Source organism: Scyliorhinus canicula, chromosome 6 (genome assembly GCF_902713615.1).
Source record: "Scyliorhinus canicula chromosome 6, sScyCan1.1, whole genome shotgun sequence".
NCBI classification, from domain to species: Eukaryota; Metazoa; Chordata; class Chondrichthyes; order Carcharhiniformes; family Scyliorhinidae; genus Scyliorhinus; species Scyliorhinus canicula.
Genome location: NC_052151.1, coordinates 27,779,955 through 27,798,987, shown reverse-complemented (window position 1 = coordinate 27,798,987; position 19,033 = coordinate 27,779,955). Strand labels below are relative to the sequence as shown.

The window sequence follows — 19,033 nt, the reverse complement described above, 5'->3', positions numbered from 1 at the left end:
TTTAAAAATTAAATATAAAACAAGCAAAACAAAACCGGGTGAAAGGGGCACCTGATGTCACTTGCATCATTTGGTCGGTTTTCCTTCTTTTCTTTCTCCATTTGCCTCCACTTTGACTGCCTGTCATACTTTTTTACGGTTCTTTCTCTCTTTTGCCTTGCTGTGCTTGTTATGGACATTGTCGTTTCCTCTCCCTCCAGTTTGTGTTCCCTCTTCTTTCCTCCCCTCGGCTCCCCTCTGTTGTTCTCCTCCTCTCGTCCTCCCTCCCTCCACACCCTCCCTACCCTACCCCCCTTTTCCCCCTCCTCCCCTCCCACCCCTTTCTTTTCAGCTGTGTTTGACTACTCCCTCTTGCACTGCCACCCCCCCCCCCCCCCCCCCCCCCTCTCCCTCTCCACCCCCGGTCCTCCCTCCATTCCCTCTCTTCTCTCATGTCTGGCTACTTTCCGCTGGCTCTTAGCTACTTGTTTATTTATTTGTTTGATTGTTGGTCACAAACAGGTCCCGGAACAGTTGGGTGAAGGGCTCCCATGTTCTGAGGAAGCCATCTTCCGACCCCTGGATGGCGAATTTGATTTTCTCCATTTGGAGAAATTCTGATAGAGGGAAAGATTATTAACCTCAATTTTAACTCCACCTACCAGGCACAACAGGGGTGGGATGGTGGAAAATGGAAGCTTAGCAGGGAAGACAGTGGAACAACAATGGCAGGTGTTTTGGGGGATTATTCGGGAGGCACAACAGAAATTCATCCTAAGGAGGAGGAAACATGCTAAGGGGAGGACGAGGCATCCATGGCTGACAAGGGAAGTCAAGGACAGCATAAAAGCTAAAGAAAAAGCATACAAGGTGCCGAGGATTAGTGGGAAGCCAGAGGATTGGGAAGCCTTTAAAAGCAATCAGAGGCAACTAAAAAAGCAATAAGTGGGGAGAAGATGTGTGGAAAGTGTAAGCCAGCTAGAAATATAAAAGAAGACAGCAAGAGTTTTTGAAATATATAAAAGGTAAGAGAGAGGCAAGAATAGACATTGGACCACTGGAAAATGAGTTTTACACTGGAGAAGGAGTAATAGGAAACAAAGAAATGACAGAGGAATTAAATGGTTACTTTGCATCAGTCTTCATGGTGGAAGACACCAGTGGGATACCAGAACTTCAGGAGGCTCAGGGGGCAGAGCTGAGTGTAGTAACCATCACTAAGGAGAAAGTTCTGGGGAAGCTGAAAGGTCTGAAGGTAGATAACTCAGCTGGACCGGATGGACTGTACCCCAGTGTTCAAAAGGAGATAACGGAGGAGATTGTGGAGGTGGTGACCTTTCAGGAATCACTGGAGGCACGGAGGGTCCCAGAGACTGGAAAATGGCTAATGTTACACCACTGTTTAAGAAGGGACAGAGGCAGAAGACAGGAAATTATAGGCAGGTTAGCCTGACTTCGGTCATTGGTAAGATTTTATAGTCCATTGTTAAAGATGAGATTGGGTAATACTTGGAAGTGCATGATAAAATAGGACTGAGTCAGCACGGCTTCTTCAAGAAGAGGCCATGTCTGACAAATCTGTTAAGAGTTCTTTGAGGAGGTAACAAGGAAGTTAGACAATTAGAATTAGAACGATACAGCGCAGTACAGGCCCTTCGGCCCTCGATGTTGCACCGACATGGAAAAAAATCTAAAGGCCATCTAACCTACACTATGCCCTTATCATCCATATGCTTATCCAATAAATTTTTAAATGCCCTCAATGTTGGCGAGTTCACTACTGTTGCAGGTAGGGCATTCCACGGCCTCACCACTCTTTGCGTAAAAAACGCACCTCTGACCTCTGTCCTATATCTATTACCCCTCAATTTAAGGCTATGTCCCCTCGTGCTAGCCACCTCCATCCGCGGGAGAAGGCTCTCGCTGTCCACCCTATCTAACCCTCTGATCATTTTGTATGCCTCTATTAAGTCACCTCTTAACCTTCTTCTCTCTAACGAAAACAACCTCAAGTCCATCAGCCTTTCCTCATAAGATTTTCCCTCCATACCAGGCAACATCCTGGTAAATCTCCTCTGCACCCGTTCCAAAGCTTCCACGTCCTTCCTATAATGAGGCGACCAGAACTGTACGCAATACTCCAAATGCGGCCGTACTAGAGTTTTGTACAACTGCAACATGACCTCATGGCTCCGGAACTCAATCCCTCTACCAATAAAGGCCAACACACCATAGGCCTTCTTCACAACCCTATCAACCTGGGTGGCAACTTTCAGGGATCTATGTACATGGACACCGAGATCCCTCTGCTCATCCACACTGCCAAGAATTTTACCATTAGCCAAATATTCCACATTTCTGTTATTCTTTCCAAAGTGAATCACCTCACACTTCTCCACATTAAACTCCATTTGCCACCTCTCAGCCCAGCTCTGCAGCTTATCTATGTCCCTCTGTAACCTGCAACATCCTTCCGCACTGTCTACAACTCCACCGACTTTAGTGTCGTCTGCAAATTTACTCACCCATCCTTCTGCGCCCTCCTCTAGGTCATTTATAAAAATGACAAACAGCAACGGCCCCAGAACAGATCCTTGTGGTACGCCACTCGTAACTGAACTCCATTCTGAACATTTCCCATCAACTACCACTCTCTGTCTTCTTTCAACTAGCCAATTTCTGATCCACATCTCTAAATCACCCTCAATCCCCAGCCTTCGTATTTTTTGCAATAGCCGACCGTGGGGAACCTTATCAAACGCTTTACTGAAATCCATATACACCACATCAACTGCTCTACCCTCGTCTACCTGTTCAGTCACCTTCTCAAAGAACTCGATAAGGTTTGTGAGGCATGACCTACCCTTCACAAAACCATGCTGACTGTCCCTAATCATATTATTCCTATCTAGATGATTATAAATCGTATCTTTTATAATCCTCTCCAAGACTTTACCCACCACAGACGTTAGGCTCACCGGCCTATAGTTACCGGGGTTATCTCTACTCCCCTTCTTGAACAAAGGGACCACATTTGCTATCCTCCAGTCCTCTGGCACTATTCCTGTAGCCAATGATGACCTAAAAATCAAAGCCAAAGGCTCAGCAATCTCTTCCCTGGCTTCCCAGAGAATCCTAGGATAAATCCCATCCGGCCCCGGGGACTTATCTATTTTCACCTTGTCCAGAATTGCCAACACTTCTTCCCTACGCACCTCAATGCCATCTATTCTAATAGCCTGGGTCTCAGCATTCTCCTCCACAATATTATCTTTTTCTTGAGTGAATACTGACGAAAAGTATTCATTTAGTATCTCGCTTATCTCCTCAGCCTCCACACACAACTTCCCACCACTGTCCTTGACTGGCCCTACTCTTACCCTAGTCATTCTTTTATTCCTGACATACCTATAGAAAGCTTTTGGGTTTTCCTTGATCCTACCTGCCAAAGACTTCTCATGTCCCCTCCTTGCTCGTCTCAGCTCTCTCTTTAGATCCTTCCTCGCTTCCTTGTAACTATCAAGCGCCCCAACTGAAACTTCATGCCTCATCTTCACATAGGCCTCCTTCTTCCTCTTAACAAGAGATTCCACTTCTTTGGTAAACCACGGTTCCCTCGCTCGACCCCTTCCTCCCTGCCTGACTGGTACGTACTTATCAAGAACATGCAATAGCTGTTCCTTGAACAAGCTCCACATATCCAGTGTGCCCAACCCTTGCAGCCTACTTCTCCAACCAACACATCCTAAGTCATGTCTAATGGCACAGAAGGACTCAGAAGAACTTGGACAGGCTGGGAGAGTGGACAAAGAAGAGGCAGATGGAATACAAGTTAGACAAAGGAGTACCAGAAGGCCTTTGTCAAGGCGCGGTATAGGAGGCTATTAGTTAAGGGTATGATTCTGGCATGGATAGCAGATTGGCTGACTGGCATGAGGCAGTGAGTGGGGATTAAGGGGTCTTTTTCAGGATGACAGCTGATGACTAGTGGTGTGTCTCAGAGGTCAGTGTTGGGACCACAACGTTTCACAAGAGACACTGACGACCTGGAAGAAGGAACTGAGAGTACTGTTGCTAAGTTTACAAATGATACATATATATGCAGAGGGACAGTTGGTATTGAGGAATTGCGAGGGCGGGGCAGGACTCAGAAGAACTTGGACAGGCTGGGAGAGTGGACAAAGAAGAGGCAGATGGAATACAATGTGGAAAAGTATGAGGTTATGCATTTTAGAAGAACGAATGAAGGCACAAGCTATTTTCTAAATGGGGAAATGCCTCGGAAATCAGAAGCATAAAGGGACTTGGGAGTCCATGTTCAAGATTCTCTTAAGGTTAACGTGAAGTTTCCGTCGGCAGTTAGGCAGACAAATACAATGTTAGCATTCATGTCAAATACAAGGGCTAGAATACAAGAGCAGGGATGTACTTTTGAGGCTGTATAAGGCTCTGGGCAGACCCCATTTGGAATATTGTGAGCAGTTTGGGCTCCATATCTAAGGACGGGTGTGCTGACCTTGGAAAGGGTCCAGAGGAGGTTCACATGAATCGTCTCTGGAATGAAGAGCTTGTCGTATGAGGAACGGTTGAGGACTCTGGGTCTGTACTCGTGGAGTTTAGAAGGATGAGGGGGGATCTTATTGAAACTTACAGGATACTGCAAGGCCTAGATAGAGTGGACGTGGAGAGGATGTTTCCACGTGTAGGAAAAACTAGAACCAGCGGGCACAATTTCAGACTAAAGGAACGAACCTTTAAAACAGCGATGAGGAGGAATTTCTTCAGCCAGAGGGTGGTGAATCTGTGGAACTCATTGTCGCAGAAGGTTGTGGAGGCCAAATCACTGAGTGTCTTTAAGATAGAGATGGATTGGCTCTTGATTATTAAGGGGATCAGGGATTATGGGAAGAAGGCAGGAGAATGGGGATGAGAAAAATAGCAGCCATGATTGAATTGCAGTGCAGACTCGATAGGCCAAGTAGCCTAATTCAGCTCCTACATCTTACGGTCTTATAATGATTCAACTATTGAACTCGTGTCTTGACTGGAAATTTAGACACTGTTTCAGTGAGTGTTTAATATAATGAATTGACTATTGTATTTCAGTGCATTTAGCAATAAGAACGTATCAACTAATTAGTTAGAGCAAGGTCTATGGCCAGCAGTGGCATGAGAAACCTATTTTCATGAGTCTGCTGAGCTAACTTTGATGGACACCAGTCAATTTTTAAAAAAAAATTTAGTGTACCCAATTCATTTTTTCCAATTAAGGGGCAATTTAGTGTGTTCAATCCACCTAGCTTGCTCATCTTTGGGTTGTGGGGGCGAAATCCACGCAAACACGGGGAGAATGTGCAAACTCCACACGGACAGTGACCCAGAGCCGGGATCGAACCTGGGACCTCAGCGCCAAGAGGCAACAGGGCTAACCCACTGCGCCACCATGCAGCCCGACACCAGTCAATCTTAAGTAATGACCAATGTTTGATTAATAAATCATCCTCTAACAAATAGCCATTGCTTTGAACAAATCAGGAGGTCTCAGCTGAGAATTACAAACCAAATGAGGGATTAGACCATAGATAAGGATTCCCTTAAAGATCTCATGGTCTTGTTCCTGAATTTCTGCTTTCCTGCCTTCTTGAATCACCTATCCATTTGTTTGTGTTTAAAGTGATTTCTTTATGCTTTTATGTTTAATGCTTTTTTTGTCATGTGTTAAGACTCTTTTATGTATTGTTTGATATTTTGTTTCAGTTTTGATTCAGTTCTAATCAAGTATCTTCAAGTGACTAATTAGCAATGAAGTTGTATTTTTGATACCTCCAATCATCAACTCGCATTAGAAGGTAAAATAAGAATCTCGACAATTTGACGAGCCAGCCAGGAGCACTATGAGGAACAGACCAAACACCACACCAAGGCATTGGATCGGCAGAACCGAGGTAGAGGACCCTCATGTCTGCGGCCGTTTAGAGTTGGGTGACCTCTTACGCATCCCTTACAAAAACATCCGGGTTGAAATTGGATCAAGTTCCAGTAAGAGACAGGCATTTGACGATGGTATATATGTATTATACGGCATTAAAGTTATATTGCAACACCCCGACTAGTGAATAGTCTATGACTTGAGGATTATAAAATATTATTTTGGAGTCGAAATGGCAGCTGGAAATCCTTGGAAGATATTAAAAGGGTCTGGGGGCAAACAACACATATGAAAGACCAATTAAAATTACTGTGCAAACAAACCAAGAACAAAAAACAAAGTACAGCACAGGAACAGGCCCTTCAGCCCTCCAAGCCCATGCCGACCATGCTGCCCAACCAAACTACAATCTTCTACACTTCCTGGGTCCGTATCCCTCTATTCCCATCCTATTCATGTATTTATCAAGATGCCCCTTAAATGTCACTATTGTCCCTGCTTCCACCACCTCCTCCGGCAGCGAGTTCCAGGCACCCACTACCCTCTGTGTAAAAAACTTGCCTCGTACATCTACTCTAAACCTTGCCCCTCGCACCTTAAACTTATGCCCCCTAGAAATTGACCCCTCTACCCTGGGGAAAAGCCTCTGACGATCCACTCTGTCTATGCCCCTCATAATTTTGTAGACCTCTATTAGGTCATCTCTCAACCTCCGTCGTTCCAGTGAGAACAAACTGAGTTTATTCAACCGCTCCTCATAGCTGAAGCCCTCCATACCAGGCAACAACCTGGTAAATGTCTTCTGCACCCTCTCTAAATCCTCCACATCATTTTGGTAGTGTGGCGACCAGAATTGAACACAATATTCCAAGTGTGGCCTAACTAAGGTTCTATACAGCTGCAACATGACTTGCCAATTCTTATACTTAATGCCCTGGCCAATGAAGGCAAGCATGCCGTATGCCTTCTTTTTTTTTAAAAATTTAGATTACCCAATTATTTTTTCCAATTAAGGGGCAATTTAGCGTGGCCAATCCACCTACTCTGCACATTTTTGGGTTGTAGGGGCGAAACCCACGCAGACACGGGGAGAATGTACAAAACTCCACACGGACAGTGACCCAGAGCCGGGATCGAACCTGGGACCTCAGCGCCATGAGGCGGTTGTGCTAACCACTAGGCCACCGTGCTGCCCTGCTGTATGCCTTCTTGACTACCTTCTCCACCTGTGTTGCCCCTTTCAGTGACCTGTGGACCTGTACACCTAGATCTCTCTGACTTTCAATACTCTTTAGAGTTCTACCATTCATGTATATTCCCTACCTGCATTAGACCTTCCAAAATGCATTACATATCCAGACAAGAGAAATACAAGCTTGTATTGTCGAGTCAAGGTAAGGATTATAGCTTGCAGTTTGGCAGTAATCCAATTTGAATTCTTCAAAACAAGTTACAAGTGAAATGTTAAGATTTCTTTCAAATTTGGTTAAGTAACTAAATTGAAATTGGTTTAAAGGAAAAAATAAAGGATATAAGAAAATATATTGGAGCACAGAAGTTAATTATTGCAGCAGGCAACTGATTAACTGCCCAGAAACATGTGTCTAAATTACTTGATACAAGGTTTAAGTGTTGATTTTATGGGAACATAATGACGGCAGTTAAAAACAGAAATTTTAAGCACACTTGAGGAATTTGAAACAAATAGAATTTATTGTGCTATGACATCACCCCCATTAGTCATAACGAGTTTGGGTGAAAATGTCTTTGGGATCTGAATTTTCCTTTGTTTCTTCAAAAATTTGTAGCAACGAGAGAAGGCTGATGATTAAGTGTTTGAACATTACGAGCAAATGAATATGTGGATGTTCGTAGAGTCATGTTATCGTTAAGGTTTTTTCGTTAAGGTTTATCTTTATGGAGAATTAACCATGTCTTGTGCATTACAATAGCAATTCGTGGCACATTACAATAGCAATAAAAGGATATTGGATTGGATTGGATTTGTTTATTGTCACGTGTACCGAGGTACAGTGAAAAGTATTTTTCTGCGAGCAGCTCAACAGATCATTAAGTACATGGGAAGAAAAGGGAATAAAAAATACGTAATAGGGCAACACAAGATATACAATGTAACTACATAAGCACTGGCATCGGATGAAGCACACAGGGTGTAGTGTTAATGAGGTCAGTCCATAAGAGGGTAATTTAGGAGTCTGGTGACAGTGGGGAAGAAGCTGTTTTTGAGTCTGTTCGAGTTTGACGTAAGTAATTTGTTGTTTTGAAGCATCTGATATGTTTCGCTGCTTGTGTGTGATTGATATTCATGTGTGGAATTCATTACCACAGGAAGTAGTTGATGCTAAAACATTGAATATATTCAAGAGGCGGCTAGATATAGCACTTGGGGAGAATGGGATCAAAGGTTATCGGGAGAAAGCAGGATTGGGTTATTGAGTTGGATGATCAGCCATGATCGTGATAAATGGCGGAGCAGGTGTGAAGGGCCAAAACGACTCCTCCTGCTCCTATCTTCTATGTATCCACCCAACTTATTCACTCTTCCAACTTCTTCCATCGGGCGAGATACAAAAGTCTGAGAACACACACTAATAGATTCAAAAACAGCTTCTTCCCGCTGTTACCATACTCCTAAATGACTCTTAGAGGATTCTCCCATACCCGGAGGGGCGGAGAGCCCCGGCAGGATGGAGTGGTGTGAACTACTCCGGCATCAACCTTAGCACTTCGCTTTACCGCAAGCCCACGGATAACCTCAGGATACTCCACTTCTCAAGCTTCCACCCAAAACACATTAAAGAAGCCATCCCTATGGACAAGCCCTCCGTATACACAGGATCTGCTCAGACGAGGAGGAGCGTAACAGACATCTACAGACGCTGAAAGATGCTCTCGTACGAACGGGATATGGCGCTTGACTCATCGATCGACAGTTCCAACGCGCCACAGCAAAAAACCGCACCAACCTCGTCAGAAGACCAACACGGGACACAACCAACAGAGTACCCTTCGTCGTCCAATACTTTCCCAGAGCAGAGAAACTACGACATCTTCTTCGCAGCCTCCAATACGTCATCGATGAAGATCTTGCCAAGATCATCCCCACACCCCCGCTACTTGCCTTCAAACAACCGCGCAACCTCAAACAAACCATGGTTTGCAGCAAACTACCCAGCCTTCAGAACAGCGACCACGATAGCACACAACCCTGCCATGGCAATCTCTGCAAGACGTGCCAGATCATCGACATGGATACCACCATTACACGTGAGAACACCACCCACCAGGTACGCGGTACATACTCGTGCCACTCGGCCAACGTTGTCTACCTCATACACTGCAGGAAAGGATGTCCCGAAGTGTGGTACATTGGCGAGACCATGCAGACGCTGCGACAACGAATGAATGGACATCGCGCGACAATCACCAGGCAGGAATGTTCCCTTCCAGTCGGGGAACACTTCAGCAGTCAAGAGCATTCAGCCTCTGATCTCCGGGGCTTTCAGGACGCGCGACAACGCAGAATCGCCGAGCAGAAACATATAGCCAAGTTCCGCACACGAGTACGGCCTCAACCGGGACCTGTGATTCATGTCGCATTACATTCATCCCCCACCATCTGGCCTGGGCTTGCGAAATCCTACTAACTGTCCTGGCTTGAGACACCTCTTTAATCTGGGGTTACCCCTATCTCTGGATCTGTAAAGACTCAATTACCTACAAATGCTCGCATTCTAAGCATTGTCTGGCATCTTTGAATTTGTCTATATATATGTTTCTGGAACATACCTCTTCATTCACGTGAGGAAGGAGCAGTGCTCCGAAAGCTAGTGTTTGAAACAAACATGTTGGACTTTAACCTGGTGTTGTAAGACTTCTTACTGTGCTCACCCCAGTTCAACGCCGGCATCTCCACATCGTAAAAGGACACCAATTCTGTACACAATTGCCATTTGCAGTAGTGAGTTTCAAGTTTCAACCACCCTTTGCGTTGAAGTGCTTTCTAATATCACATCATGAAGGGTTTGGCTCTAATTTTTAAAAATATGCTCGCAAGATACGCCAGCCAGCAAGAATAGATTTTATCTACCCTCGGTTCCCTTTATTACTTTGGAAACTTCAAAGGAGTTCCTAAGGGTAGTACCCAAGGCCCAACCATCTTTAGCTGCTTCATCACGGCCCTTCCTTCCATCATAAGGTCAGAAGTGACAATGATCACTGGCATTCCATTGCCGTATCCTTCACTATCAATATGCTGGGGGGGGGGTTACCATTGAACACAAACAGAACTGGAATAGCTATATAAATACTGTGGCTGCAAAATCAGGTCAGAGACTACGAATTCTATGACAAGTAACTCGCCTCCTGACTCCCAAAATATTTCCACTATCTAAAAGGTACAAGTCAGGAGTCTGGTGGAATACTCTCCACTTGCCTGGATGAATGCAGCTCCAACAACACTCAGAAGCTCAACACCATTGAGGACAAAGCAGCTCACTTTACTGGCACCCCATCCACCATCAACACACATTGGGAAGCACTGTTAACCATCTACAAGATGCACTGCAGGAACTTGCCAAACCTCCTCACACAGCACTTTCCAAACTCACGACTACCAACATCGATAAGGTCAAGGGCAGCAGATACATGGAAAGACCATCACCTGGAAGATCCACACCAAGCTATTCGCCAGCATGATTTGGCCGTTCCTTCACTGTTACTGGGCCAAATCATGGAATTCATTCTTCCAACTGTGCTGTGGGTGCACCTGCATCTCATTCTGCAGCAGTTCAAGTAGGCAGCTCACCACCACTTTCTGAAGGACAACTAGGGATAGGTAATAAATGCTGGTCTAGCCAATATTCCATGAATGAATAAAAGTCAAATCACCTTTAACCTCCTAAATTCTAGGGACCTAAATTCTGGGGAATACAATCCTGATTTTGCAATTTCTACTTATAATTGTCAGAGTCAAAAGTCGTGATTTTCTGGTCATTAACCGCTCTCCAAATTTTCCCATGCCATCCACAATGGTTCCTGCCACTGGTGGAACTGGAAATAGTGGCTGAGGTGTCATTTTGGCCAACCTTTTGTTGCCATCCATCCTATGCTAATATATCCTTCCTAAAGTGTGGTGTCCCTAATTCACTTTGGTTCCCTTGGTAATCTTCTAGCCATCTGGGACCAAAAACAGATTTTGGTTTTTAAATTTGTTCATTGGATATATGAGTGCCACTGACAAGGCCAAATTTTATTGCCCATCCCTAATTGTCCTCAAGAATGTGTTGTGCTGGACATGTGAAATGTAGTCCATCTGGTGTGGGAACACCTGCACTTCTATTAGGAAGGGAATTCCAGGATTGTGACCCAGCAAGTGATATAGTTCCAAATCAGGATGGTGTGAGGCTTGAAGGGTAACTTGCAGGTAGTGGTGTTCTCATGCACTGCAGCTCTTGTCCTTCTAGGTGGTAGAGGTTGTGGGTTTGGAAGATGCTGTCATCTTGTATGTGTGCGGCAGGGGTGAAGGGAAGGTGGTGGATGTGGTTCTGATATAGGCTGCTTCGTCCCGGATGGTGCCAAAGCTTCTGGAGCATTGTTGCCACAGCACTCGTATTCCATCGTGCTCTCGATTTGTGCCTTGTAGATCATATAAAGCTTTGGCGAAAGCCTTCACTGACTCTGATGTGTTCTTATCGGTATTTATCTATCTCATCCAGAAGATTTTGGTCAATGGCAATCCCCAACATGTTGATTGTGGGGATTCAGCGATAGTAATGCCATTCAATGTCATGGGGAGATGGTTAGATTCTCTCTTGTTGGAGACTGTCATTGGCTGGCACTTGTGTGACACAAAGGCTACTTTCCACTTATCACAGAGCAAAAGAGACCCTTTAGCCCAATTGAGTCTGAGCCGACGTGAAAACCACATGACCTACTTACCTGATCCCATTTGTCAGCACTTGCCCCATAGCCTCGAATGTTACGACATGCCAAGTACTCATCCAGATACTTTTTAAAAAAATTGATTTTATTAAAGCTTTTTTCAAACAGAATTTTTACATAAGAAAATAAAAATAATTGAAAAATATTTAACAAAGCCAGGTGGCTGTTATTATACAAAAACAAAATATACATTAAATAGACAATTCTCCCACCTGAGCCCCCACCCCCCCTCCGCTCATTGCTGCTGCTGTTGATATTTTACCGCTCCCCAAGAAAGTCAAGGAAAGGTTGCCACCGCCTGGAGAACTCCAGCATGGACCCTCTCAAGGCAAACGTTATTCGCTCCAGGCTGAGGAACCCAGCCATGTCATTAACCCAGGTCTCCAACTCGGGAGTTTCAAGTCTCTCCACATTAACAAGATCAGTCCGTCCAGGCTACCAGGGAGGCAAAGGCCAACACCTCGGCCTCTTTCGCTTCCTGCACTCCCGGATCCTCCCACACCCCAAAGATCGCTATTGCTGGACTCAGCTTCACCCGCGTGTCCAAAATCCTGGACATAGCCCTGCCAGAATTCGAGCGCCGGGCATGCCCAGAACATATGGACATGGTTCGTTGGACTCCCTAGAACACCTCGCGCACCTGTCCTCCACCCCAAAGAACTTGCTCATTTTTGCCGTCGTCATGTGAGCCCGGTGTACCACCTTAAACTGAATTAAGCTGAGCCTGGCATATGATGCAGAAGAATTCACCCTGCCCAGGGCAGCAGCCCACAGGCCCTCATCTAGCTCCTCACCTAACTCCTCCTCCCACTTGCTCTTTAGTTCCGCCACTGAGGCTTCTTCCGCCTCCTGCAGCTCTTGGTAGATGTCCGACACCTTCCCCTCTCCTACCCAGATGCCAGACACCCCCCCGTCGTGTAGCCTTCGAGGGGATAGCAACGGAAATGTCCCCACCTGTTTACTCAGAGTCATGGACTTGGAGGTATGTGAAGGCATTTCCCGGGCGGGCAGGCTGAATTTCTTCTCCATGGCCTTCAAGCTAGGGAAAGTCCCATCTACAAACAGGTCTCCCATCCTTCTAATCCCCCCCCCCCCATCTTGCCCGGAGAAAATCTATGGTTGTTCTGTATCGGGGTCCAAACTGAGGCCCCTCCTCCTTCCTGTGCCTTCTCCACTGACCCCAGACCCTCAGTGCCGCCATCACCACCAGGCTTATGGTGTATCGTGCCGGCGAGATCGGCAGTGGTGCCGTTACTAGTACCCCTGGGCTGGTGCCTTTGCATGACGCCTCCTCTAGCCACCCCATGCTGACCCCTCCTCTATTATCCATTTCCTAATCATGGCCACAGTAGCCGCCCAATAGTAGCTACAGAAGTTTGGCAGTGCCACACCCCCCCCCCCCCCCCTCCCCCGGTAAGCTCCAAAAACAGTCTTTTAACTCGCCGGGTCTTGTTTGCCCACACAAATCCCGTGATAATCCTGTTCACCCGCTTGAAGGAGGAACTGGGGATGAAGATGGGAAGGCACTGAAAACGAACAGGAATCCGGGGAGAACCGTCAACTTCACAGTCTGCACCCTTCCCGCCAGGGAAAGCGGGAGCATGTCCCACCTTTTAAAGTCTCCCTCCATCTGCTCTACAAGCCGAGATAAATTGAGCCTGTGTAGGGCATCCCAGTTCCTAGCCACCTGTGTACCGAAAGCTCCTCTCCACCATCTTGAGCGGGAGCTCTCCCAGTCTCTCCTCCTGACCCCTAGCATGGATTACAAACAGCTCACTTTTCCCTACATTCAACTTGTACCCCAAGAAGCTCCCAAAGTCCCTTAGGATCCGCATGACCTCCCCCATCCCCTACAATAGCAGGTCGTCTGCGTAGAGGGAAACCTGATGTTCCTCCCCCCCCCCCCCCTTCCCGGACCAGCCCCCTTCAGTTCCTTGAAGTCCTCAGCGCTATGGCCAACGGCTCAATTGCCAGGGCAAACAGTAGTGGAGATAGGGGGCACCCTTGCCTCGTCTCTCGATGCAGTCTAAAATACCCCGACCTCAGCCAGTTCGTGGATACACTTGCTACGGGGGCCTGATGCAGTAGCTTGACTCACCCTATGAACCCCTCCCCAAATCCAAACCTACCTAACACTTCCCACAGGTACTCCCATTCCACTCCGTCAGGGGCTGCTTTAGCTCACTCGGCTAAATCGCTGGCTTTTAAAGCAGACCAAGCAGGCCAGCAGCACGGTTCGATTCCCGTACCAGCCTCCCCGGACAGGTGCCGGAATGTGGCGACTAGGGGCTTTTCACAGTAACTTCATTGAAGCCTACTCGTGACAATAAGTGATTTTCATTTCATTTCAAAGGCTTTCTCTGCATCCATTGCCGCCACTACTTCTGCTTCCCTCCTTCTGAGGGCATCATAATAATATTCAGGAGCCTCCTCACATTTGTGTTCAATTGCATGCCCTTGACGAAACCAGTCTGGTCCTCCTCAATCACTCCCGGGACGCAGTCCTCTATTCTGGTAGCCAAAATTTTTGCCAGCAGTTTAGCATCCACGTTCAGGAGCGATATCGGCCTGTAGGACCCACATTGAAGCGGATCCTTCTCCCTCTTCATAATGAGCGAGATCAATGCCTGCAACATCGTTGGGGGAAATGTTCCTCTCTCCTTTGCCTTGTTAAAGATTCTTAGGAGTGGGCTCAATAGCTCCAAGAATTTCTTTTAAAATCTACAGGGAAGCCGTCCGGACCCGGGACCTTGCCCGACTGCATACTTGCTAGGCTCTTAACTATCTCCTCCAACTCATTTGGGGTCCCCAGTCCCTCCACCAGATCTTCGTCCACCCTTGGGAACCTCAATTGATCCATAAATTGTTTCACCCCTTCCCCTCCCCTCGGGGGTTCTGACTTGTAAAGTTTGCAATAAAACTACTTGAAGACTTCATTGATCTTCTCTGGGCCCAACACCATATTACCTTCCTTATCCCTCACTCCCCCCATTTCCCTGGCCGCCTTTCTCCTGCGAAGTTGGTCCGCCAGCATCCTACTTGCTTTCTCCCCATACTCGTAGACTGCCCCTTTCACCTTCCTCAGCTGTGCCTCCACCTTCCCAGTGGTCAGCAAATCGAACTCCGCCTGCAATCTCCGGCTCTCCTTTAGCAGCCCCCCCTTGGGGGTCTCCGCGTACTTCCTGTCTACTCCAAGCATCTCTCCCACCAGCCTCTCCCTCCTCTCTCTGTGGGACCTAATAGAAACTCCCCTCTGATAACCGCCTTCATAGCCTCCCAAACCATTGTTGCTGTAACCTCCCCTGTGTCATTTGTTATCACATAGTTTTGAATGCTCCTCCTTATCCGCCCACACATCTCTTCATCCGCCAGCTGCCCCCGCTCCGCCCCCAGTCGCAAGTCCACCCAGTGCGGGGCATGGTCCGAGACCGCAATGGCCGAATACTCGACCCCCTCCACCCTTGGGATTAACGCCCTGCTCAACACAAAAAAGTCAATCCACGAGTAGACTTTGTAGAGGTGGGAGAAAAAGGAGAACTCCTTCGCCCTTGGCCGCGCGAATCTCCACAAGTCCACGCCCCCCCCCACCTGATCCATGAACTCCCACAGGGCCCTGGCCGCCGCCGGTCTCTTTCCCGACCTGGACTTAGACCAGTCCAGTGCCGGATCCAGGACAGTGTTAAAGTCCCCCCCCCCCCCCCATGATCAAGTTACTTGACTACAAGTTTGGAATTTTACCCAACATGCGCCTCATGAATTCCGCATCATTCCAGTTCAGGGCATAAACGTTCACTAACACCACCCGTGCCCCCTGCAGCTTGCCACTCACCATAATGTACCTGACCCCCCCCCCCCCTTGTCCGCCACAATACTCCCTGCCTCGAATGCCACCCGTTTACTAACCAGAATTGCCACCCCTCTGGTCTTCGAGTCCAGCCCCGAATGGAACACCTGGCCCACCCATTCCCTCCTTAACCTCATTTGGTCAGCGAGTTTTAAGTGCGTCTCCTGTAGCATGGTCACGTCCGCCTTTAATCCCTTTAAATGCGAGAACACGCGGGCCCTCTTGACCGGCCCGTTCAGACCTCTCACATTCCATGTGATCAGCCTGGGGGGGGGGGGTGGGGGGGGTTTGTTCTCCCCCCTCCCGCCGAGTAGCCATCTCCCTTTTTCGGCCAGCCACGTGCCCGCGCTCCCCGCTCGCTCCAGCCCTCCCGCCGGAGGCCCCCCGACCCGACTCTCCATCCGTCCCCAACAGTTGGCTCCTCTTCAGTCAGCAAAGCAGCACCCCATCCCCCCGTGCCAAGCACCCGCTTAGCACTGATTCCCCCCCCCCCCATTACACTTCTGTACGTCAGCTGACCCATGCTGACCCCGGCCGCTCCCGCCTCTATCTCCAGACTTACTATTGTCTCCTCCTTCGGGCCCCCAACCCCCCTCCCCCAATCGGTAAGAGGGCAAGAGCCATCCAGATCCTTCCCATGCAACGAAAAACACAACTCAGGCGTTACCCGCCCCCTGAAAAAAAAACAGAAAAAGAAAAGCAAACAACTTAAATTCTACTACCAATCTTACATCAGGCCAACAACCAGTTACACATCCCCGCCAGAGCGTTTCACCCACGTCCAGTAGCCCCTTAGTTCGAGTCCAGCTTTTCGTACTTAATGAATGTCCACGCCTCGTCCGGCGTATCAAAGTAATGGTGCCTGTTACCCAAAGCCTCGTCGGATGCAGGAGCCCGAACTTCACCCCTTTGCTGTGGAGGACCACCTTAGCCCGGTTGAATCCCGCACGCCTCTTAGCCAGTTCAGCTTCCAAGTCCTGGTATATGCGAATCTTGCCGTTCTCCCACTTACTGCTCCGCTCCTTCTTTGCCCAACGCAAGACACGCTCCCTCTCTGTGAAGCGGTGGAACCTTATCACCATCGCCCTCGGTGGTTCTTTCGCCCTAGGCTTCCTCGCGAGGACTCTATGTGCCCCGTCCAGTTCCAGGGGCTGCGGGATGGCCCCAACGCCCATCAGCGTCCCCAGCATTGTAGTCACATACGTGCTCACGTCCGTCCCCTCCGCACCTTCAGGGAGGCCCAGAATCCGCAGGTTGTGACTCTTAGACCTATATTTGAGGTCATCCAGTCTCTCCTGCCATCTCGTGTAGGGCCTCGTGCGCCTCCACTCTGACCGCCAGGCCCAGGATCTCATCCTCATTGTCAGATACCTTCCTCTCCACCTCTTTAATCGCCTGCCTTCTCCTGCACCTTCTGAGTCTCCATCATCTTTTCCATGGAGGCATTCATAGGGGCCAGCATCTCCGTCATCAGCTCTGCGAAGCAGCTTCTCATAAAGTCTTGCTGCTCTCTCGACCACTGGGCTCACGCTGCTTGGTCCCGTCAGCCGCCATTCTGTCCTCCCGGACCCGCTCCGCTCACTTCCTCGCAATCGCTCTTTTAGCAACCCCGCTCCTGGTTCCCTCCATACAGCAGTGGGGGGAACCTCTCCAGCGTCCTTTGCCACACCGGGAATCACCGCCAAAGTGCCGTTGCCACTCCGTTTAAAGACCCAAAACTCCGATTCCGGTGGGAGCTGCCGTGTGCGCGACCTATTCGGACATGGTCGCTACCGGAAGTCATCCAGATACTTTTTAAAAGGATGTGAGGCAAACGACCTCTAACACCCTTCCAGGCAGTGCATTCAAGACCATCACCACCCTCTGGGTAAAAAGGCTTTTCCTCAAATCCCTCCTAAACCTCCCGCCCCTTACCTTGGATTTGTATCCCCTCATGACTGACCTTTCAACTAAGGGGAACAGCTGCTCTCTATCCATGCCCCTCATAATCTTGTACACCTCGATCAGGTCACCCCTCAGTCTTCTCTGCTCCAATAAAAAACCAAGCATATCCAACCTCTCTTCATAACCTATCAGCCTAAGTCCAAATGTTTCCAAGTTTGCTGGGTATATGTACAGGCTGCTTCATTATCTGAACTCACAAATGGTATTGAACACTGTAATCATCAACAAACATGCCCACTTCTGACCGTTTGATGGAGGAAAGGTCATTGATAAGCAGTTGAGAATGGTTGGGCCAAGAACTCTACCCCGATGAACTCCTATAATGATATCCAGGGGTTGAAATGATTGGCTTCCAACAATTTTTCAAATTTGTCTTTGTGCTAGGTATGATTTCAAGAGTGAAGACCACCACCCCCTCCCCCCACCGATTCTGATTGACTTAAATTTTGTTCGGCCTCTTTGATGCCTAACACAGTCAAATGCTACCTTAATTTCAAGGGTCTTACGCGCGATTCTCCGCGATGGCCCGACACCGGCGTCAAAAATGGTGCAAAGCACTCCGGCGTAGGGCCGACTTGAAGTAGCGGAATTCTCCGCATTTCTGGTGGCTAGGCCGGCGCTGGAGGGGTTGGTTCCGCACATGCGCAGACCAGCCGCCATATTCTGGCGCATGCGCAGGAGGGTGTCTTCTCCACGCCGGCCATGGCGGCGCCCTACAGGGGCCAGCGCAGAAGGAAGAAGTGCCTCCACGGCACAGGCCCACTCGCAGTTCGGTGGGCAATGATCGCGGGCCAGGCCACCGTGGGAGCCGCCAGGCCACCGTGGGAGCCCCTACTCTGGGGTCAGATCCCCCCGCCCTCCCCTGAGGATCGCACCACCCAATTTACCTGCCAGGTCCCGCCATGTGGGACCATGTCCAATCCACGCCGGCGGGACTGGCTAAAAACGGGCGGCCGCTCGGAACCATCGGGGCCCGGAGAATTGCCGGGGAGGAGCCGCTGCCAAGGGTCCCTATCCCAGCCTGAAAACCGGTGCCGGAGAATACGGCAGCCGGGTTCAGGGCGGGATTCACGCCGCTCCCCCCAGGGATTCTCCGACCCGGCAGGGGGGTCGCCCCTTTAGTCCAGCTCTTTGTACTTGTTTAGATCAAGAGTGCAATAAGGTTAGGAACCGAGTGGCCCTAGTAGAACCCAAACTGAGCCCTGGTGGGCACGTTATTGTGTAAGCACCATTTGATACCACTTTCAACCACACCTTCCATCACTTTGCTGATCATCAAGAATGGACTGGTGGAGCAGTAATTTGGCTGGATTGGATTTGTTCCCCCAGGGCATTAACTCTGGCCTCTGGATTATTAATACAGTAACATTACC

The 19,033-nt window shown here is 48.5% G+C and overlaps 1 protein-coding gene across 5 annotated transcripts in view; it reads right to left on the bottom strand.

Annotated features, from left to right (window-relative positions):
• The window catches only part of spdya (speedy/RINGO cell cycle regulator family member A), a 77,544-nt gene that overhangs the window by 57,847 nt on the left and 664 nt on the right, over positions 1-19,033 (bottom strand). Inside the window, exon 1 of one of the 5 annotated variants that reach the window (XM_038799079.1) lies at positions 11,870-11,913. The exons of 3 other annotated variants lie outside the window; for them this stretch is intronic. The gene's annotated coding sequence lies outside the window, so the exon portion shown is untranslated. Of the gene's footprint in view, positions 1-4,731; positions 4,759-11,869; positions 11,914-19,033 lie in introns of those variants that run through there. One more of the 5 variants, XM_038799080.1, reaches the window with a different exon arrangement.